The 24,091-nt window shown below is 36.5% G+C and overlaps 1 protein-coding gene and 1 long non-coding RNA gene across 10 annotated transcripts in view; both read right to left on the bottom strand.

Moving 5' to 3' along the window:
* The window catches only part of CLSTN2 (calsyntenin 2), a 344,598-nt gene that overhangs the window by 142,726 nt on the left and 177,781 nt on the right, over positions 1-24,091 (bottom strand). The window lies entirely within an intron of this gene.
* LOC308200103 lies at positions 1,899-24,061 on the bottom strand. Of its 2 annotated transcripts, none has more exons than XR_013955238.1 (3): positions 24,038-24,061; positions 3,354-3,543; positions 1,899-3,258 (listed from the first exon to the last, which is right to left on the bottom strand). It is a non-coding gene; the product is annotated as an uncharacterized lncRNA (long non-coding RNA). The 2 variants fall into 2 exon arrangements; XR_013955239.1 differs by lacking the exon at positions 24,038-24,061 and adding an exon at positions 23,546-23,560.

Raw genomic sequence — 24,091 nt, 5'->3', positions numbered from 1 at the left:
TGAGCCATTAATAACATTTTCTTATGAGACACTGCACAGAAAGAATCACAGAAGGACAAAATACAACTTGTGGTTCAAAGAAAGTAATTTTACAGATTGAGCATAATAAATCTGCACTGGTAGTTACAGTATCAGGCTGAAGAATATGTGAATTTTCCAGCTTATAGTATTATACAGGGGTCAGTTGGCTTATATCCCAACAAAAATAAGAGCCATAGTCATTTGGAAGACAGTGGCTGCAGAGGCTTCACTTGAACCATCATCCATTATTACAGAATGTAACTAGGTGCAGTTCCTGAGGATGTTACTACAAATATTAAAAATCTTCAATTATATAACAAAGTATCAGCTACAGACTGATTATTATACAGAGAAAATGACTATGACACAGCAAAAACTTGAAATATCCAACAGAAATATCTCTAATACAGGCATTTGAGGCTGCACAAGTGCACAAGATTTAACAGACGTGTAAAAATATTGCCCCATATGAACATATGCTTTTTTGTGGATAACATGTAGAAAAGTAAGAAGTTACTTCTACAGTAACCAAAAAATATTCTTTAAGATGTTGGTGTTTCCTCCCTCCCCCTACCCCCCCACACTGTTTTCTAACTTACTTTGCCCTAGGCAGCCTATAATGGCACCGTATATTTTTACTGCAAGTATTTAAATTAATACAGTAACAACTCAGCAGTGCTCACTTTTATTTAAGATCAACAGAAAGTGTGGAAATTAAATTCACTACAGTGGACCACAGTAAATGCATTAATTCTACATTATAACATCCATGAGCCTTTATAAGTAAATGTTGTCACTGATGAAGAAAGGTGTCTGTTCAAATATTGGTGTTCAAGTCAGTTTATTACAACTTCATTGCTTTCAATAACCACAGCCATTACAACTCTTGAATGACATTTGATACATCCTGCTTACTCAGCCTTGAAACAGAGTAAATCATCTCTGAAACCTGGGACCATTTTATAAACATACATCCAACACAATCTGTCAGTGCTGATTTACCCTACCCAACTCTGGTCATCTGCTTTGGATTCACTTTTGAATAATGTCAATTTAATCCCTTATGCGATTATTATTTTTTAATTCCTGAAGTGCAAATTATCAGATATCTTTATCAGATAACTTCCTCACCACACTGTTTACCTCAGATTTTCTTCCAGAACTTTATGGTGTTGAGTCTCTCTCTTCACGTTCCTTCAATTTCCAAGTTCATGTAGACCAAGATGTGTTGTATACTATGAGGCATTACACTCAAGTTCCTTCAAACACCTTTAGGCCCCACCCAAATCACTACTGTTCATCTTTCAACACTGGAGCAATCCTTCTCTGTCCCCAGCCAAGATGAACAAAAGCAACCACAGAATTAGGATAAAATTTGCACTCTGGTTATGGCTAACAAAATGTTTCTTTCAGATGAATGTGGTAAAAGCCAGCCAACAACATCAGTATGGTCCCTTACAATACCATCCAGTTCACAGCATCCCTTCTGCCTTATCAGAAGCACTTCATAGTATTTGTCTGCTCTTACAAAGAGCAGAAACTACAGAGCTGAGGCTCTTCTAGAAATGTCATAACCTCTATCGCCAACACTCAGACACTCCAAGGATAAGTGAAAATGAAACTCCCACAATACCACCAGCGCAGCAGCATGGCAGACTTCTTACTAAGTGAAATCGATTCTTCTACAAATGCCATCAATCAGAAATACAAAAAGAACAGAAGCAAAAGATGACACCCTAAGGCTCTTATTACTGAAAGCACATTAACAGAAAATAGAGTTGCAGCTTTAAAGAAACAACACAGGAAACTTTGGTTAAAGAGAATCATCTTCAAAATTGTTCTCAGGCTTCAATGTTTAAATGAAGATAAAACAGAGTCTGGATTATGGATTCTTATTTAATCTAGTAGCAAATTTTTTTCAATAAAAATTGCTAATTAACCATAACAGAATTTATAAAACAGAATTGCAATTGTAGCAAGTTAGAGTCCAAAACAGAATAAAACTTGCATGTCCAGATTAATGAGATTTGAAAAAAATAAAAATTAAAGAGAGGTGTTAGTACAGTGGAACGAGACCCTATTATACACCATAATTAGACGCCAGTATAAATTTTGTCAGTTTACATGATAATTTTAATTTCTAGGGCAAACTCTATTACACGTTTGGACATTTAAACTGATGCTATATAGTTTAACAGTACACTGTCACGAGTATCAGACCTGAAAATTAACCTTTTTTGACAAGCTATTATTTAGGAGTTTGATTTTGCAGCCACAAGTGAACCAGGATTGGATACAGCTGCAGTTTGGATGAGGAGGATGTTCAGCAGCTTTTCTGGCACACGAACAAAAGCTGTACAGCGTAGAACAACTATCCAAACATCCCAGGTTAGTTCTACTTGCTTCATTGATCTGCCTGACTTTACTTCACGGACTTCAAGTGAGAAAAGTCAGGCAAAGTCGAGCAACTAAACCATGTGATTGCAGGATCACATACCACAAATGCAAGTCTGAGGTTAGAATAATTTTGATTTGCTGCTAATAACAGTGTGCAAAGACTGAAAGAAAAATGAAACATCCATTAAAATATCCCCAAAATACTAGTGACCGCTGTTAATTATAGTAAGTATATCAACCAACAAAACATTACTGACATCCATTATTTTGCAAAACGTTGTATCCTACTGCACCAAAGTTTTTATCTTGAGTGCTAAGAGAATTTGTTCTTATTTGTAGAGAATGGAGATCTATTGATTAAAAAACATTACCAAAAACAGTCAAGACTTTTCTTTCCTTAAACTTTCTTTAAGGCAGCTAACTACAGAATTCACACAAATGCCTGCAATTTCAATTCACCTGCTGAATGGAGACAGTAAGTGATAGTAATTTGACAGTATATGTACTTGTCCCTTGTAAATGTTTGATACTGGATACACATTCATTAAAACAAAACAAACAAACAAAAACTATGACAACCTATATATTCCTCCTGCATCAAAACATAATACTCTTAGTACTTGCACTGGAAGCCAACCAAGGACAAACACTGACAACATGATGTGCTGGCAACAAACAACTTGTGCTGGCAACAGTGCAACAACGAAGGGGAAAAACAGGCATTAAAATAATACTGGGAAGTAAACATGCCTTTGAAGGGGAAACATCCTGTTCCAGGTCTTCCAGACACGCGTTCCAGTTCTTGGGCTTTACAAAGTTGAAACACATGCAGCATTAACCCTTCAAAATGGAAAAGTAGATAATACTGAATAAAAGGGTGAGTATATTTATGTTGCATTATTTTCCCATGTATTTAAATTACATATGTTGCTTACTCTGCAATGATGGAAAATTTTAAGTAGATGACTCATGATTATTAATTATCAGGAATTCTTTTTAATCATACTGATGCTCTGTGCTCTCTTCTCTTGGCATCTTTGTCCTTGCAGATCATTGAAGAGCCTTTTGTTCAAAATCCACATGGTGATATCAGTTTACTGTTATCTTAGAGAACGTGCATCAAGCCTGTTCCACAGGAACACCTCATTTTAAAAAGCATCCAAGCATACAGAACATAGGAAGACAATTCTGAACTGTTACTGAGATGGAATATATTAGGATGTTGAAAAGCCATCCTTAGAACATTGGGTAACAAGTAAGCAAATAGTTGATTTGGTAAAACAGGAAGTTACTGCGTCTTAGTCAGCTTCTTGAAAATTTCAAAGAAACTACAGAAGTAGGACACAGATTTGAGTTATAAAGCACAGTTGTTAAAGACGAAAATTTTCATCTCCCAGAAGAATGAGGATAGAAAAAAAATCTAACGTATTATACAAATTAATGCTAAATGCAGAAATACATTTAGAACAACAACAAATTACTAAAATGTAATGACTGTTTTACTGTCTGGCATTGTAAACAGTGCTAGTATGGACTTGTGAATGCTTTTCATTTCTTCATGCCCTGTAGTTTCTTACAAACCTGGCATAAATTCTTTTCATGAAATATTTACTGAAGACATATACAAATATCTTTGCACTGTAATCTCATTTAAATATCTACTCATATAGAGCAGTTCAAATTAATGGGGTACTTCGTTTGTAATGACTGTTATGGGCAGATCTCCAGATCAAAAATCTGAAATCACAAATGTCAAATTTATGTCAGTCATACCAAGGAGCTTTTGCTGTACTCCTGCATGGAAAAATCTGCTGCTATAATTGCCCAGTCACCCTGTCTTTACAGGGGAACATTCAGCCATACTGTCAGATAGACATGGAGAGTCCTCAAGATTAACACCAGTCTTTGCCCTGTTTTGTGAACAAGTGGTGGCTTTTTTTTTTTTTTAATTACAGTAGCTTTTTTCAATTTATTTATTAAGATATCTTCTGAGGCTAATTGAGAAACAGCCTAATAGACACTCTTCCACCTGCACTGAAGACAAATAAAGGTGTTCATTTGTTTGTTTTGTTCAATTGTAGAAAGATCAAAACTTAAATTCACAGGTACAATTAGAGTTTCATGAAAATGTAATTTATATGAGTCCTGGCAATGTCACTAGGCCTTACTGTCTAGTAAGCACAGAGACCAAACTCAACTCATCTATGGAACGAAGAAGTTGTCTTGTCATATGCCAGGAAAGTCTAACGTGCATCATGAGCAAAACTTGATACATGGCCCAAGAGAGTGTTTTTTTTTTTGTTTGTTTGTTTTTTTGTGCCTTTTATGCACTTTCAGGGTAAGGGTGTGAGAAAAAAGCTACAGAAAGTTGAATGGCATTATTCAAGATTTCAATTACTCTTCTCAAGCTCTACTCGACACAAAACACCCCCCGATGTTAAAAAACACTGATGATGTGGATTTATAGCATTACAGAATGAAAAGGTAGTCTGAGAGGATAGTCGAGTGGCATTTTAATTTCACATAAAAAAAATAGGAGGAAAATTAAATACAAGCAAATTATTACCAGACGTGATGTTACAGTACCATATTCATTCACACTACACAGATAGGAGCTTAAAAGAAGCCTATTTCTGTTGTTAATGCAAGCATATAACAAACTGATTTTAAAAATAAAGTTTTGAATTTTAAAATAAATATATAATTATGGACATTTCATAAAGCAGAAATCAAAAGGCTGTTTAAAGCTTAGAAGTCTACAGATTGTATTCATTAGAACTTCACAAAGACATCAAATAAAAAAGTTTAACCTGGTTAATGAAAAATATAATTGATAAGCTATAGACAAAATGCTTATATAAAAAAAAGTTCTTTTAGTCAAAAAAAAGAAAGTCAACATTGTTTTAATGGGAAAGCTCCAGGAAAATTCAGGCCCTCATTCAGTGTTCATTAGAAGCTATTTTTAGCTATAAGCCTGAAGAGATGCCCAAATAGCCCCGTCATCAACCCCTCATAACAAGGACATTACTCAAATAACTTCAGAAGGTAACTCTAAATACAGGTCCTTGTGAAACAGTAACACCAGACTACTGACCTCTCTGTGCTGCACAAGCACTCCCACCCCTGAGGCGTTTTTGGAGGCCCCTTCCCCCAGGAGCAGCCTGCTAGCTAAAGCGATCACTTCCAACACAGCGCTACAGCCACGACAATCCCGGTGGCAGGCCCAGTGACTGCTCAGCCAGCAGCACTGCCTGCTCCAGGCCATACCGCCACAACCACCACACTCCTACAGCCTCCAGCTATGCATTCTCAGCTGCTTCTTTAGCATCAGAAACAAAAACAGCCACACAAAACAATCCGCACTCAGCCTCCTCTCATCTCAGATGGATGTAGCATCAAAATGACAACAGCTTCCCCATGCTAAACAATGCAACAGCCAGCAGCTACGGTCATCAGGCACTTCAGAGCCCTTAGAGTAACCTTGGGACACATGCTGGCAGTGGGGAGGGAGGACACAGCCTTCACAGCACCCATAGACTTGGGGAGGAATCTTGGGGGTGACCATCTCAGCTCAGTGTTTTCAAGCTTGTGTGTCTGCACAAGCAGCAAAAATTCACCTTTAGTATTTATTGCAATAGCTCTGGAGAATCAGGACCATTATGGAAACGCAAGCTGGATTCCATCCCCAAATAACCAGCAGACTGCCAGCTAAGTGTCAGTTCCAGAAACATTTTATTGGCAATGATGCATGAACCAGAATGAACACAGCTTGATTTACATCTCAAGCTGAGCTTGTAGCATTGGCAAAACAACAACAACAAGAAATCCTGAAGTGTTTTACTTGTAAATTAAAAAAGGGTATCCCAGAAGCACTTGCCTGCGTCATACATTGAATACTATAATGCTTTACATTAAAGCATTTACATTTACATCAAGTTATTTACTCTTTCATCTTTAAGAAACAGTATTTCTTACACAGGAGATACACATTTCCCTTCCAGAATATGCAGAACTTAAAAGCGGACAGCCATTCTACAATGATGGCATTTGTCTGTTACTTCTCCCTGTGTACAAACGCAGCTCAAGTCAAGCATAATGTAGTAATCATCCTTTCAAATATAAAAAGAATCCCCATTCCATCATATGTCATGCTAAATCTCAAAAAAGGATAATTTTTAACAGATAATAAAAATTGATGATTGCACAAGCCACATGATGTTGTTTTATTTCTGAACCTAAATGGAGGACAGAAGAGTAGAACAGCAAATCCAAGAAGTGTACTTTTAAGAATATAAGAAAGAGAAGACAGAACAACAAAGCAGATCCACTTTTCAGTTCACATAAAGTTCAGATGCATTTCTGGCTTAATATGCAACCTAAATTTGTTCAAGCTTGGATTGTTAAGAACTGATGTACGTACAGATACATTTCATATTGTTCCAAGCAAACATGGCATCCTTTACAGGTCACCATCACTGAAGTAAACATTAGACCATGCTCTGGGGCAGACAGCTATTCGTTAAGTAAAAGTTTCAAAAACAAAAATCAAGAGCACTGATCTGTGCTGGAGTTTGAATATCCAAACAAACTATTCCATCAATACAGCTGTGGAGCCAGTAACCGTAGTCTGAAGAGCAATAAAGAACATTTCAACAGCAATAATATTTTACAGTGATTGTGTAGTCTGATCAAGAAACAGGAATTGTATTTCATCCATATCCTCTAACTTCCAGGGATTTGTTCTGATTTAGGATAAGCAAGAGACCTTTCCTCTTTCCCTTCAGAGCAATCAGCATAAGTCTTCCTCTTGTCCCTGTAGAGGGTGGCAATATCTCTTATATCTCACAAAGTTTTGCAAGGCACAGCTATATTGCTCTGGCATTGCAATCTTAACTTGGAGCCCTACCGAACACTCACAGAGATTTCTCATCTCTAGCAGATTCATCTAATGATATAGCTGCTGTTTTTAAATTAACTGTTATTCTGTACTATGAGTAACAGAATATGTTTTTAAAAAGCTATAACACAAATTGTTTCTGCATATAACATTAAGGGAAAACTAATTTCATAACTTTGGGACACTTTTCTGTATCATTATGAGATTTATCTTATTATGTAAATGTTTTGCACTGAAGCTTTAATCCATCAAGGATCTCTAGAGTGATATTGAAAGGAATAAATAATTAACTACCAGCCAGAAACATTACAGGATGAGGCAAAAATTAGAAGTTCTGGGAACACATTCTCAAAATAAATAAATAAATAAATAGATCACTTCAAACAAAGCAGAAAAGAGTTTTTCCTCTGGTCTCCCATAAAATAGAACTTGCCCCACTTAGAAATTCATAATTGGAAGGAGGGGGGAAAAAAACAGACCTCCAAGTATTAAATATTAGTGTTTCTCTTCTGTATTTTATATAACATCTTACCAGTTCCACACTGATTAGACGTTAAAAACACAGTAATAATATAAAGTTCTCAACAGAAAGCTAGCAAAGTTAATAATTAAGAGTATGGTAACTATGAGATTTTTAGTCCCCATCAAGCTTCTTAAACGCAAAAAAAAAACCACACACACAACTTTGTGTACATTTTTCTCCTAATTCCTTATGGGAACTAATGTTTAAGGTTATTTTCTACCAAGCTGGAATCAAGTTCAACAAAACAATAAATAAATATTCATGTTTCAAGCACGGTACTACAGCATTTCAAAAAATTGCTTAGGAGAAAAAAATTGCAGAACCACTAGCAGGTTGTTGGTTTAAGCTGAAAAAAATGTACAAGAACACTTGCCATGATTAGGGTAATAGATGGTTTGAAACTACTGCATACAATGTATAAGGAAATTCCTTGATTTTGACACAAGCTGTTTTGAACTCCATGGAAATAGTGGTTACATGCTCATGAGTTAATTGAATAAAAACTGTTTTACAGTAGCAGAAGAAATGGCAGATAATTATGTTCATTTAATTCACTCGGGATTCAGCTTGTTTTCTGCTTCCTTGGTATTAATGAAAAGAAATCCAATTTGTTCTACATGGCAAGATATGTAATTTAGATGCTTATTAATGCACAGTTCTGGTATCAGCTCCTTGAGAAATGTTTCCTTTAAAATGTTTGTTTTGAAAGTCAAGGAAGCCGTAAGTGTAACAAAACAACATGTTCTGCACGGAAGTATAACCAAATTGGAATAAAACACTGTTTCTTACTGCGAGTGGGCAAATACATAGAGTATAGTAACTTAAAAATAAATCTTTGGTAATGGCACAATTTTTACAATATACATGTCGATACTTTAAGATTTCTTTAAGATTTATTGTAAATCATTCTTATGCTTAATCTATGAAACATATGACATTAAAGTCCTCTTATAATCTCCACCATTACATTACACATACTAGATACACAAACACAACCTACTTTGAAGAGCTGTCACTACTTCAATTTTTTGTTCCTAATTGCTTCTAATCTGTTCTAACGAGGATACTTATGACACTACCTGCATTCTTGCCACACTAAGAATATTCCTTCTGTCACTACTAAGTTTTTTTGCCACACCTTTGACAGTAGTGCTACAAGCACTGTACATATAATGGCTGCACCACAGGTTTAAATACAGGGAAAGGAAAGCATCATCGCCTTGAAACTAAGTGGCTAATGACCACAACTGCAGACCCAGCCTGTGGTCTAACCAGCATAAAGACAGAGAAAACATGAGAGCTCCTAGATCTTTCACAGCCTCTGGCCTGAAGGTAACCAAGCCCAAGGAATGAAAAGAAATAGATTTCTTAAGCAAAGCTTAGTTCACATGTTCATTTTTTCATTTAGAGGAATAGGAGGTTGCACTATGGAATAAGGCAGGAGAAAAAAATCAAAGCATTCCTCCAGATACACTCGAACACTACACAGCTGACATCATCAAATAAACAGATGTGAGAATACCAGCATGACATGAAGTAGTTAGTCCTATTTGCTACACAGAGGTAGATATGACAAGAAACTATTTCTCACTAGTATTTGACTTGCATAATATCACTTACATTTGTACAAAGTAAATGTGAAACATGACTCCTAGTCAGTGCAGAATTCTGACTGGGGAGAGAGTTGCCCAAGTGCAAACACAAAGCGCAGGTCAGCGAGGAACTAAGTCATTTCACAGCAACTTAGTAAGCCTCCATTTGAGCTGAGCCTATCAAATTAACCTGTGTACAGTAAAAACTAAGAAAAACTTCATAATCCTTAACATTGTCAGAGAGCATGGTCCACAGAACTGAAAGGCAGAAGACACTACAGTGCAAGTGCTCACTGATTACCACTGACTCTATTAATCCACACAAAAAAATAAAAGGTCCACAAGACGAAGGCACTGACTTTATGGCACAAGGCCCTCTTGATAATCACTGCTAAACCCTGACGCTCCTCACAAAAGAGAAGTGAAAAAGACAAATGATCATATCCTGTGAGAGTACACACGGGTATGTATCTACGTATCAGTAGCTGTTTCTATTTATTTCTGCTGCTTTCACAGAGTTATATATAAGAAAAGCTCATCTCAAAATATAACACTTGGTTAGTTATAACTTTACAAAAGGACACAATTTAGCATTATTAACCTAAATGAGCAATATTTAGAAATACATGCAAAAAAAATTAACTGGTCATGCAAATAAAGCATTTGCACAAGAAAATAAAAGGTACGACTACCTAAACTGAGCATGAGACTAAAATTGGAAGAAACCTGAAAACCCAGGGACATTTTACCACCAACTTACAAGTAAATACTAATTTTCACAGAGTAAATTATTATTATTTCTCACTCTTTTTTCTGTCTGTTCCCATGGATATTTTAACAGAAGAGCTTCATTGCACAGGTTGAGAAGAGTGTACATTTATTTACATTTTCTGGGGGGAAAAACAAATTTAAAAATAAATTTTAAAAAATCCTCCAAGTCTTCCCAACAATTAACATTTTCTCACTTGAAATAGTGAGATATGTGATATTTCTCACTATAAATAGTTTGTGAAATACAGCATACTTGTTTTTAAAGGAGCTACAAATGTCACAAATTTTGTTTCTGAAGATCTGTTCCTAAACTATTTGGCTGGTCTGCTAGCTGTAGGTTGATATTGTTTCTATCAACAATATTTGGATTTTTGCTATAAATCAATGACAATTCTTTTCCACTAGCGCACCTTACAAATTCTTTCATTTAACTGCCTTTTGTCCTTATTTATGCCTGTGGGGTGGATACTTAAAATCCTCAACTTTATTTTTTGCTGTGTGTATATATCCAGCATTATTTTCCAAAAGCCTATTTATGTTTTCCTTTATAAATTGCATCTTAATCAATTTCCACTAGGTTGGTTGCCCTTATAATGCTAAGTGATTACTATCTTGAAGACTGTTTTATAATATAAATTAATTCGCAATAATTAGAAGGTAAAAAAAACACACACAATTGCTATAGTCATATATTTAAAGGCATTATGCCTGGATAACAAAATAATAAAGCTGTCTATAAATGTCTTTCCCTTAAAAGTAAAGAACTAACATGTAACCTCTTCAAAAATAAAATATGAACACCATATATTTTAAGACTGAAATATCATTTAACTTCAATCCACACTTCAAAACAGTGCAAACAGAAATGAAAGCAGTTTCACTTTTCTTTAATGCTTTCAATAATTTTTTTAAAGAGTCTTGATAGGACAAAACGATGCTAAAAATTCACAGAACCACAGAATTGTAGGGGTTGGAAGGAACCTCCAGAGAAGGAGACTCCACAACCTCCCTGGGCAGCCTGTCCCAGTGCTCCGTCACCCTCACTGTGAAGAAGTTCTTTTGCACGTTGGTGTGGAACTTCCTGTGATCCATTTTGTGGCCATTGCCCCTTGTCCCGTCCCCACAAACCACTGAAGAGAGGTTGGCCAAATCCCTCTGTCTCCCAAAAATTCTCAAACATCTGAAATTCTGAAGTTAAACACAAGTTGGTAACAGAAAAAAAACCCTGCTTTTTAGATTTCTTGCATCTTTTTTCCACTCATAGTAGATTTTGCAACAACACCAGAAAAATATTTTTCGAAATATTTTTGTAAATATAAACATACTGGACATTTATTTTTAGTACTTTTTATCTTTATGCATCTAGCTAACATTTGAGAGCCATTTGCTATCGGTCCTTCTGAGGAGAGGAGAGTTTTTAATGTAATAATATTGTAGATATTCTGACTAGCCTAGCTGCTGTGCCCTCTTAGAAAATGAAGTACAAAAAATTATCGCTATCTACCTTTCTTCAGCATGTCTCACCCTAGGATATCAGTAAGCTTTGCTGAAGCAAAATACTTGTGTTTCACGATGTGCATGCACAGTGGGGAAAAATAGGCTGCATTTTACCTACAGCTCTGGAGTGCTTCTAATCGCTATAGAAACACTAAAGACTGAAAGGGAGCAAGGTACGATTTCTCCAGCTGAAATGCAGACCAAACTGAAGCAGTGGACCAGTAAACTGTGCCTTGTGAAAAATGTGTTCTAGCAACCAAAAATACTTAGGATTTATGCTTTATCCAGCAGATATCTCTCTGTCTTCAGCACACTTCCTAATACCATTATGGATTACTGAATCAGAACCATTTGACTTCTGGAGACATTTACTCTTTCCTTAGAGATTTTTCTGGCCCAAGAAATAGAACTGCACAAAGTATAAACTGATGATCAAGAAATTGAAAGGAGAAAACAAGTTTCTGATTTTTCCCATGCAATGTTTCCCTCATTTCCTGGCTTTCAACTAAAGCTTAGGAAAATGTATGCAGGACTGAGCAGTGTGGCAGGTCAGGGTGAACGGAAGGCAGGCAAAGGAAGAGTTGTGTTATTGGAAGTACTAAGTCTCTATGGCTGGTAATATTCAAAAGCTCCCAAACATTGACACAGACTAAGAAAATCAGTTTTCCCTCAATGCTTTTGTCACTGAACTCCTCCTTTTCATGAATTACAGCAGCAATCTACTTCCATCGATATCTTACAACCTTCCTCAAGTCTATTTCACTCCTTTTAGAAACAAAATCAAAATATTTAGGTATCTGTGCTTCCATTCCAGTCTTGTCAACGAGCCTCATAAAATGGTGCTTCTTCATTCTGAGCAGCAGCCAGTCTGGATCATGGACTGCAGATACACTGAGCTGGTTCCTGAAATGTCAGTCTTCCACGTTTTACAACCCCATTTGAAACAGAGCATTCTGCATCCATTCAGTGCAGACACTTTTGCCCGAGATCAGCTGCCACCCCAAGAGAAGTGTAATTTCCCATGTTTCTTAAGCTACAGAAAAGTGGGATGTGGAGAAGACAAATCAATTGGTTCAGGCCAACATGAAACCTTACATCTGTCTTCATATACGCTCTCTGCCTATCTTTGAGGAAACCAACATTAGCTTCAGCACTTTTACACTCATTCTTCTACCACTGAGCCACAAGTTATTATAGCAAAACACTTTCCAGCTAGATCCAATAAATTCAATGGACTGTGTGTTTGAGGTGGAAGAAATAAAAGAACATTTATTTCACTTAACTAGCTTCTTTGTTTTAATGGCTTATTTTGTGGTTCCACTCAACCTCAAATATGCTATGCCATACGAAATACACACCCGAACTGGAAATTTCCCTTTCAGCACTTAACTGTCCACCTTCATGTGCCTTTAAAATGTAAATCGGGCTACAACCAACACTGTTTCCTCTAGGCTAAAGGTCTTCTCCCCACCCCCACCCCCCCCAAGATACTATCTTATATAGCTCAGCAAGGCTTAATTTGTCTCAGTCATCCTCTTAAGTTAAATCACAAATTTGTAAAATGTGCCTTCTGATCAGTGCCTTAGCTTACTCATACTATTAGAGTTAGTAGCGCAAACAAGATTCTTGGCATTCAAGTTATGACTTATTTAGGAAATTGATATTGGCATTTTCTGCATCATTGCTTTTTCTCCAGTGAATTACTTTCCTGTCTTTGATTGTCCTAAAGAATTTTTAACCTTATGGGAGAATAAAACTAATTAAAAAAACTGCCAAATTTAACTTCAGGCAGAGTCTGGGCTTCCTATTGAAGTTAATGTACCTATTGATCTGTTAAAATAATAAACTGAAAGTTGCAGTCTATCACAGAATAGATGTTGGAGGTCAAACACTACTTTATCCTTTAAGGATGAGCATAATGCTTCTTACATCTATAGGTTAACCTGCCAATTTTTTAAGACAGAATGGCGAAGAACAGAAAGGAATTAGGTCCTATAAAACACAAATGGAAACAAAAAGTAATACAAAATTTTTTTTCTTTGCACAGAGTCCCTGTAATATTATATTAATCCATATAACAAATATATAATTATACTATTACATCAATACATATACTTACTAATATTTAAAAGTGTTAATTCTGATTAGGGACAAAACTATACAGTGACACTCCTTTTTTTTTTGTCGTTGTTTTGGACCATGTTAGTTAACAGTTTGTTTTAAAACAGTAAAACAGCCTTAACTCCACAAAGATTTGTGATTTTTTATTCTCTTCTTTAATGTTTCTTGACTGCAGATGCTAGTATTACACAAGTCAGGAAAAGTTACACTTCAGATTTTCAGTATCAAAGACAAAACAAATCAATTTTAATTTCTCAAGAGATGAAACTGCTGATGCAGAAGGTCATTAAATAGTGCTGCTGCTCAGTAGCACTGGAGTCCAGAATAAAGGGACTTACAAAATGAAAATCACTGAAGTTGAGAAGATGAAGAGAAAGGAAGAGCTTCTGATTCCTAGTGTCATACTGGGGCTTTTCATGGAGGTAAGGAAGGGGGCCCCATAGGTGATTAAAAAAAAATCCTCCTCATTAATTGCATATTACTGAATATATCAACAGGATAGCTAGGTGCTACCTCAGTGATGCCAATTCTTGCATGATATAGGCATCTATGAGCAAAATTAAAACATCAAAATGGAATTAATCTTTGATATCAGTTCTCCTCCATCATCATTGCTCTGTATGTTAGCCACATGTTTAAATTAAAAAAAAAATCAAGCTGGTATTTGTTTCAACCAGTTCATTCACCAGCTTCCCTCTAGTACCTTTTCCTAGCAAATCATTAAAACAGTAATTATCACAGAAACATATTTAAAAATATTAAAATTCACTTACAATATCAGCTGGAAGACAGGAAGGCACCACATAGACAAAACTACAGAAACAATGCTAAATAAGAAAAGCATGGAATCTGAAATTAGCATCTGTGATCTAGGTCCAACACTGAACCACAATACACAAAGATGGTGCTGCATTTTACCGATTCCTTCTTTCTGGAATCCTTTGGAAAGTGTCATCAGCATAACCACCACGATCGCAGTCTCCCTGAATCCATCACAGTATCCCACAAGAAACTTGAGCTATATCATAATATTATGATAAACCATACCAAACTTGTATTGTCCTAGTCAAACAGCTTGTGTGAATAGGTTACATATTCATCTGAATTTGAAGCCAGAAAGACTTAAAATGTTTTATCTTCCCTATTTGTCCTTTTTCTTTCTCTACCTATTCTCTTTCCTTTTATCCTTTATTTGCCTTTTGTTTAGCAAATGTCAGGTTTATCCAGACAAGACCATCTCTCACAATGTTGCTCTGAGCCTGTGACCAATGCAGCAGTCAAGAGTATTGACCTAAAGCAATTCAACATTAATTCAAGTCTGTCATGTAATGAAATGTCTGATAAGACCATGAGCTGAGCCTATGTTTCTCCAGTAGTAGTAGTACTACAGTAAAAGTCTGAATAAAAAAAAAAGTTCTCTTGTTGTTGTTTTTTTTGCCTACATTTGTCATGTTTCCTCATAAAAGCGGTAAGGTTGGCTCCAATATTAGCTCCAGTCCTTCTTAAAAAACTGTCTATTAATCCTCCATCACTCAAATATCCCTAAAAGAATTGGTTGTTGCCATCTCAAAATATATCAAAAGCAGGTTGTTATTGTTACAGACCGTTATTCCTTCTTTTTGCATCTTTGGAATTTATTTAAAGTATCTGCAATCACATATTAGCCTTGATATTAAACTGGCCAAATGCCTGTATACTTGAAACAGCAAAACAAGCTTAGCTGGTTAGTGTCATAAACAGACTACCTTCAACTCTCTTCATCTGTTACTGTATTTGTATTCAGTGTTTCCCTTTGAAACAATGCTGCTCCTGTTACGCAGCATAGCGTAAGTTATTTTTAAACATCTACACATTTTAACAAGGTAACTTGGTTTATTTTCCCAAGGTCTGTAGGTTCCATAGCCTTAAACTAGAAATGATTAAGCCCTTTTCTCCTAATATCTACAGTGAACTTACATAAATAATTTATCTGGCTCATTATTCATTACACATATTCACTTCCAAACAAATGCATGGAAATTGGTGTGCAAATATTGACTGGAAATGAACTGATCTCCAAACGTAGAACAAATAATGAAGGAATATTATCTACGCTGCAGTTATTAACGCTGATGTAATTAGAATTTTAACAATCAGTGTTACTAAGATATCAAGTCTTCTTCTTACAGTTATGTTTAGAAGGATAACATCACAAGGTGAGAAATACCAGAACCTTTCACTGAATTATTAGGTGTTTTTTTTTTTAAATTGTCTTTTTTTTTCCCGAAAGTTGAAAAGTAACCTTTCTTAAACAATTTATATATTATCAACCTTCTGTAATTTTGTAAATGCAAATAATAATTTTTACATGTCCAATATTTCACCCAAGTATATTTCTGCAAAAACACCCTATGGAGTCCTTGAATGAGTGCTACGTCAGACTCGTATGTTTGGCCTTTCATCTAAGAATATATTCTTAAAAAAAAAAATACCCAAACTAATTGTACAAGTTCTGTAGGCCACCTTCTATTTAAAACATCCTTCTTTTGTAAAACGTAGAATTGAATGTGCCCTTAAAAAAGTTATCCAGGGTATAGAATTACAGCCTGTCTAGCTCCCTCTGAATTGCAGCCCTGCCCCTGAGCTTAATGACTGGTTCCTTCAATCTGGCATCATCTGCAATCTCTGTGCAAGTGCACACATTCACCTCCAGCAGGTCAGTGTAACAGGAGAGGTCCCAGGACGGACAGCAGCAGCACTTGGTGACTTATCCAGGCAGGATAGGATGAACTGCCACTGCACTCTGGGACTGGCCATACCCACCCATTTGTTCATCATCCAGGCAACATGCAAACTTGGACATAAGAAACAGTGCTGAGCACCTTGCTAGAGCGAACATAAATGACATCCACCACTCTCCTCTTAATTCACGGAGTTATTTTACCATAGAAGGTAGTCAGATTGGTGAGATGTGATTTACTCTTGATGAATCCTTCCTGACTGTTCCCAATCACCTCTTCTCCTTCAAGTACTCAGAACAGGTCCTATGGTTTTTCTTGGGACAGAAGTCACATTGAGATACCTCCCATTACCTTCCAACATCAGTGACACAAGCACACAGACTACACCTTGACTGGGATGTCATTAACGTTAGATAGCAGAATATGGCATGTCCGGCTTTGAAGTCAGTTTCAGATCTGGTGTACACAGGCTGGTGTACGACCCCAGCTTTGCTATAATTTTTCAGCTGAGAGTGAGTGCTCAGGCTATTTGTGAGCTACTGAAAACTGTTACTGCATTAACTGACAGGACACCTCTATTACATGCTACAGTTATATTTAATATTTCTGTTAGCCATTAAATAGCAAAACTTTGATGCTTTTAAGTAAACTTCAGAGTGACAAATATATAGAATTTTAAATTTAACGTATTATGACAAATAAAGTCATTTTGAACAGCTAAAAGCAAAAGGCAAGTCTGTCATCCAAAACCATTAGGAAACAACATTTCTCTAAGTACCTATGCATATTTTGCATAAAAGTCGCATAAAGTTCAACTGTCATTCTACGAAATATCAACATCCATCAAATCAAATGACAGCATCTTCCATCATGAACTGTTTGGTATAATGGAAACAGAGTCACTGGAATACAATGCTTTATCAGGATAAATCGCTCCCATTTTGGAAATAAATGTCTCAGCTTTACCTCAGTGTTTATTTCCTAAGAATGCCAAGAGGATGCTAAGACATTCATCTAGCAGTGGGAGGACATTATCCCATAGCAACATTCTATTCTGACATTCTCTCTTAAATCATTCAAAGACTATTATTGATGATCCTGATCTAATTTCCAGAATTCTTACACCTCCAGACTAAAGACTTGCTTCCATGGATGTAACATTATGACTTCTAAACAGCACACAGGAAGACTCCAAGATCAGAATAGAAAGGTTACACTTTCTGCATTGCTTTGAAAAGGACACATGCTGAAATGCAGAGCTTCATCTTTCAAGATGGGTACTGAGCACGCTGGGATGAATCCTAGAAGACACTCGCAAGACTGACAATTTTAGAGGACATATTACCTCAAAAAGAAATGCTTTCCTATTTCAAGGCCCTCTGTCCTTATCCATAATCAAATATGAGAGGAAAAACTAGTCACACTTAGTTTTTAATGTTTGTATCAAATAAGAGCCAACATCAATTTTTGGATCTGTTTGGTAAATTTGGTTTTTGAAGGCTGATAGTTGTGCCTACTTTAAATTCACGAATGTAAAACCCAAAATACTTATTTTAGTGCTGCAGAGTTATTTTAACTTAGAAAGCCATTCTGTGAACTCATAATAGTGCTCCCATTTGCAGGGAGATGAGCAAGACTACCTGTTTTTGTAGCAGCAAGCATTTAAATGAAGGCTTTCCTCTGATATAAAATGCAATTAAGTAGCAGAATGTTGGAAGTATCCTCAGCACGTACAATGACATTACCCATTTCATCTGCAAAATACAAAGGCCACTGCCCTTCCCTTTCATATCTGTCACTTTCAGATTCTGAGAATACAGCCAAAACACTCTTCTAACCCCCGTCTATTCAGAGTTTCTCCAGGTTCATGCTCAAAGTGATAAAACAGATGGAAACAAAAAATCTGTATTCAACTGGATATTGCAAGATATGATACATCACATTTCAGGAGGTGTGTAAATGTGTAAAAATCTATAGCGTGGTGTACTGGGTCTGGCTGGGACAGTGTTACACTTCCCCCCACACCCTGGGGGAGAGGGGAAGGAGAAGAAGGGAGGAGACTCTTCTTACAGAAATGTTTTTCTTCCTGAACAAGTGCTATACAAATTGAGGCCCTGCTTCCCAGGAGGTGGCTGAATATCACTTGCTGATGAGAAGTGGAGAATTTTTTTTTTCCTCCTTTTTCTTCCTTGCAGCCTTTGCCTTTTCTTTCATTAAACTGCTCCTACCTCAAACCCACAGGCTGATTTTTTTTTCCCTCCATCTTGTTTTCTGCCCAACCCCAACAACCCCTTCTGCTAAAGGAGGGGAGCAAGGGAGAAGCTGTACGGTACTTAGTTGCCAAACCACAACACCTGGCAGAAACAAGAACACTCCATCTCAAGTTTTCCCTGTTCGTCGACATCAAAACAAATCCTAAAAAGCAATGAGATGTGCTGGATGATAAAATGTCTAACACCCAACTGATTTTCAAAGTGGTACATGACAAGAAAGCTCAACAGAAGGGGCCATATCTTTTGGTCCACGGACTGAAATACGCAGCACCTATGCCTCTAGAAAATCGTTAAATACTGACATTTTAAAAGCGCTCTTCTGCATAGACATCCTTTTATAAGCTTTTTACAACACAGTCATAAAGTATTGATTTACTTTTTTCAGCCCTCAGGTTTCTATTGGGTTTTACATAATCTCAACACTTTCAGTGCTAGTATTCATTTTTAACACTGTTTACCAATACTTGACACACAAGTAAGACTACTATACTGAAGAGATTTACATGAAAAACTGTAAAGAATTGTTTTAGAACCCCCGCTGATATATTATATTTGCAGGTGTCTCTCCACCCATAAGGACAGACAAAATTCAGTTCTCTTATCTACAGAAATCAGTTATGTCCTTAATACTGCTTGCTTATTTTACCCCATATATTAACAGCATACACTTTACTATTTTGGGCAGCACACAGCTCAACTACTGTACAATCATAGCATCAACTGCATGCAGTAATGCTTATTTCAAGGAACAGCTAACACATTTTTAATGAATATGGAAATTCAAGCTTATATACCTTTGCTTTTTCAGTATTAATTCTAATCTGTAATGAAAATTTAGAATTACAAACTATAAGATCAAGATAAAAGTCAAAGCAATAAACAAACGTTATTTGGGATAATAGGATAATTTAACCTTAAGCATCTTCCAAATCATCTTAAGCCTGATCACATGGCAAAGAATTTCTAAGAGACCACTAAGGACCATGTCAGCATCACACCAGATCCCACTGAAACACAGCCACCTCTGGGATAAACACAAACATCTATTTTACACTATGTACTTTCCAAAGTAGTTAAAAGAATTCTCCAAAATTGCAGTATTGTTTATACCTTGCCCTAAAACCAAGCAAAACCCTTAAAGGTGGCGTGTGTAACCACATTCCCCTCTGCAACACTGGGAAGCAGCCAGAATCTATGAAATACCTGCAAGTTACATATTTATATAAAACCTTGTTAGTAATCCAACAAATGCAAGTTGTTTTGTAAATGCTTCCTCCTAATTTTAAAACACTGCATAGCAGTACAATGAATTATAATGGTAATTCTGTACTATACCTCAAGGAGAACAGACAATATGTTTGTATAATTCTGTTCAGATCAATAAGGTTTGAATAATAACTAAAACCATAAGAGACATAAAGAGCCTTCAGGGAACCTGTTTTCACCATTAAGGAAATGCTTTTGCACCTAATTTAAACATACAATAGACAAACCATCACATTTCTGGGATTCTTGTTAAGTGCTTTGTTGTGTATTCTACATTTGTAACCAATCTCACAACTACAAACTTAAGCATCAGCTATCCATTCTTAAGAAATGACCTAAAGATGTTTGACTAAGGTATACAGTGTGTCCATATACATTCGTTTCCTTTTTAATGAAGTATATTCTGAAGTACTGTAGAAACACCTTAATTTTCATATTCATTATTAAGAGTCTGAGATGAATAATAAGGCATTAAAATCAATATGAAAAAAAATCTAGATAAATAATAGCTCTTACACTGTCTCCTGGTATTACCACTGTACTTTTACAGCAGAGAAGTATATTAAAAGAGGTAGATTGCAAATAAAATCATTAAAATTAATCATGTAAATCATTCAGCTATGTACTCCATTAGGACTCTGTAAAACTCTCTTATGTACAAGAGAACTAGCTCTCTCTCTAGCTTTCTATTCTGCGGAAGCCTTCCTATTTTTCAAGGTGAAAGTTTTCTTAAAAGTAGTGACAGGATTAATTTACAGAACAAACACTTGTTGCCAAATCTGTTGTGCTCAAATCCTCCACAACTTCAAAGACTAGAATCATGACTACACTTTATTGTACATAATAAAAGTAAAAATTGCCAATAAGCATTAAAAAAAAAATTTACTTGGCAACTTGCTACATTTTGTTGCTTTTATTCTTACTTCTCTCTCTTTATCAAGATTCCACTTTTCCCTCTCCTCCAACTCAAATTATGTGTTTGTTTATACCAGTCTCAGCATCTGTTTTCTTTTCACTTCCAAACTCACCTCCAAGGTCACCCAGTCCTTTCTTCAATACAGTCAACCTACTGTATGTTTGTTGTTCTTCTGAACTGTTCCTACCATTTTTCTCTCATTCAAATATTCTGTCCACACTGACACCCAGATAACTATCTACAGAGAAGCAAAGCAGTCATCTGCTACTCAAAGGAAAGCATGTCTTGTTTGGGCTCTTAGTCACATAACAAGCCTGATGCTGTGCTGCTTTCATATACTAAGGTTTCTTAGAGAAAGCCTGTGATCTTAGTCTTTAATATACATCCCTCTAAGTACTGGTGAAGGTCAATAAATCTTTGATTGCTAACTGAGAAAGTGCAAATATTTTCATGTTTTCCTTCTTGCTGCAGTGTCTGGGGATGAAGGCAGCCAGCTTTTCGTACTTGCGTTCTTCTCTGAGTCCTCCTCCAGTACATCCCACAAGCTCCAACACAGATAGGGTTTTTCCAGGTAACAACAGAATGAAGTCAAGGTGATTTCTGCCAGATGTTTCCAAAGCCCAATTTATTTTGATCAGTGACAACTTTGCTACAGGCAAATCAAGGCATTAATTAAGGAAGCCAACTTAGCCAATACCACATCAGGGATGTCAGGTTCCTATTTGCAAAACAAGGGATGAGTCCACATAAAGGAATGGCAAGCATTTGGGATATGGCACCTCTTGGGCAACATACGCTAACTATCCTTTCCTCTCCAGTAGCAAAACAACATGTCTAACTCTCCCACTTTCCTGTTCCAGACACATGGCTGCATCCATTTTTTCAGAAAAAAGAATCTCACTCCTCATCAAGAAGGCTGTAGAATTCATTTTGGACAAATTTTTTGAAGAATCTTGGCCTGGCTCTGACCTTAGTCACACTATGTCTTGAACAATGAGCTACTGTGGCACTACCCATCTGCCAACTCTAAACGGAAACGCTGTATTGGGTACACTGAATTTACCCCGTAAGTTTTTCTGTTCAACACCATGGACTACAAAATTCAAACAAAACCTATAAGCATCATTAGCTTCTTCAGAGTACATAGTGGAGAGTGTCTTTTGGAGACTTTCACGTTTACTCCCCATAAGCCTCAAATCAAATAGGAGGCCATCAAGTTTCAGCAAAAAAAAATAAAATAATCAGGCAGTAAAAGCAATACTGAAACAGTCAAAAGGAATGTCAAAGTGCAGAGCAGCAAGAGCTTGCCCTCCCTATCAGTTTTCATTACCGAAGAAAACTGATAAGAAATGCATAGGCAAAATGTCAGATGTAGTCATGTAAACCAAGAACAGCGAACTGTAAGTCTGTGAGCATAAGGTTGTCAAATACATCAACAAATGCTGCAGGTTGTGATAGAGCAAATCAGACTTCAGATTTTGATACTAAATTTCTGTCTATTTCCCTCATTTTATTAGGCATAAAATGCTGGTATTTACTTACACTTATCACTGCAGGTTAGAGGTACTGAGAAAAAACATTCAAGTGTTCATACTACGAAATGTCTTTGTCTGAACTTGGGTTAAGTGTTGATCAAAGAATGCAAAAGCTTATTGTGTTATGCACATGCATCTGCTAGCTTTTAATTTAGTTGGTGAGAGAGGAAGCAAAACATAAACCAGGTCACAGTGTTGTTGATCAAGTTTTTTTTACAAATAAACACCTGTAGCACCTCACGCAATCAACACATACATTCACTATAAGCACGAGAATTATCACTCCAGGGTACCTTTTCATTTAGTGCAAGGTAATTATTTCAACACTTGTATTGTTCCGTATTATTTGTATTACAACAGAACTAAAATTTAGGCCATGTGAAACTACAAAGAGAATTTCTCTAGGTAACTATAAAAGTCAAATACACCAGCATTCATAACAGACTTCTTGGTCAGCATTCCAGTGTGGAAGCTTCAGTCACTTAGCACCCTACGTAGCTGAATCTACACTTCTGTTGTTGCCTAAATCAATGTATTAAATGGGCTGCAAATTACATTAAAATTTTTATGACCGTTTTAAATGGTTCTCCCTCCCTCTCCAATTAAAGATGAAAGCATTTAAAATCCACCATACAGCTCTTCTCCTTAAAGTATGTTCATCCATAACCTAGGGCTGGCAAGCTGAAGAAAAGCTTGCAGAAATTGCAAAGTGATGACATATTTCCCTTTGAAGCAATTCAAAGGTTCAGATATAGTACTTCATCCATTTTAATAACAGCTTCAGGAAATTGAAGCAAAAGTTAAAAAAAAAAACTTTTTAAACTTTCTTATATCCCACAAAATGTTACTATTACACAGCTTTTTTTTCCCCCCCCATGGACCACCTCTTCCCACCTTCTCACCGACCTAGATAAACACAAGATATGGGTTATTTATAAAAATGAAAACAAACACACCAACCAGACACACATGAGATTACTGAGAAAAACAATCAGGAAAGAAAAAAAGACATTTACCCCTCTTTCACTACTTGACTCTCTTTGTGTGGAGCATATTACTACTCACTAGCTTGTCATCTTCTGAGGAGAACGCTATTTTCTCGTTCTTATAACAACATAAGATTTATGTTCAAATAAAAATCCCCAAAACACAGTGGCAGTTTTCCTTGCACATTCTTAACACTGCTGAGATAACGCAATAGGTCCAATTTTCTCCTACATTCTAATGCAGAAACAATCTAGAAAGGGAGCACGTTAAGGGACAGGCTTAGAGAAAATGCTGAGGACCAACACTCATCCCTATTTCTAACTTCACACACAGCTACCACATCTTGGGGTCTTCAGCTAATGGCTCCCTGCAGAAAGACATGTACAGCTCTCTCCTCTCTTGACCCCAGACCAACCTCCCCAGCATACTCACAACCTGACCAAACAGAAAAGCCCGCAGGCATGAGCAGTAGGCATGAAGCAAGGTGTGAGGTGCCCCAGCGCTCAGAGAGGACGCCTCACCTCCCACCACAAAATGGAGCTGGTGAGACCCCAGTGCTCTGTGAGGCAGCCACA

The sequence above is a fragment of the Anser brachyrhynchus genome (assembly GCF_964034855.1).
Source record: "Anser brachyrhynchus genome assembly, chromosome: 9".
NCBI classification, from domain to species: Eukaryota; Metazoa; Chordata; class Aves; order Anseriformes; family Anatidae; genus Anser; species Anser brachyrhynchus.
Note: the sequence above shows the minus strand (reverse complement) of the source record. Positions and strands in the feature narration are given on the sequence as shown.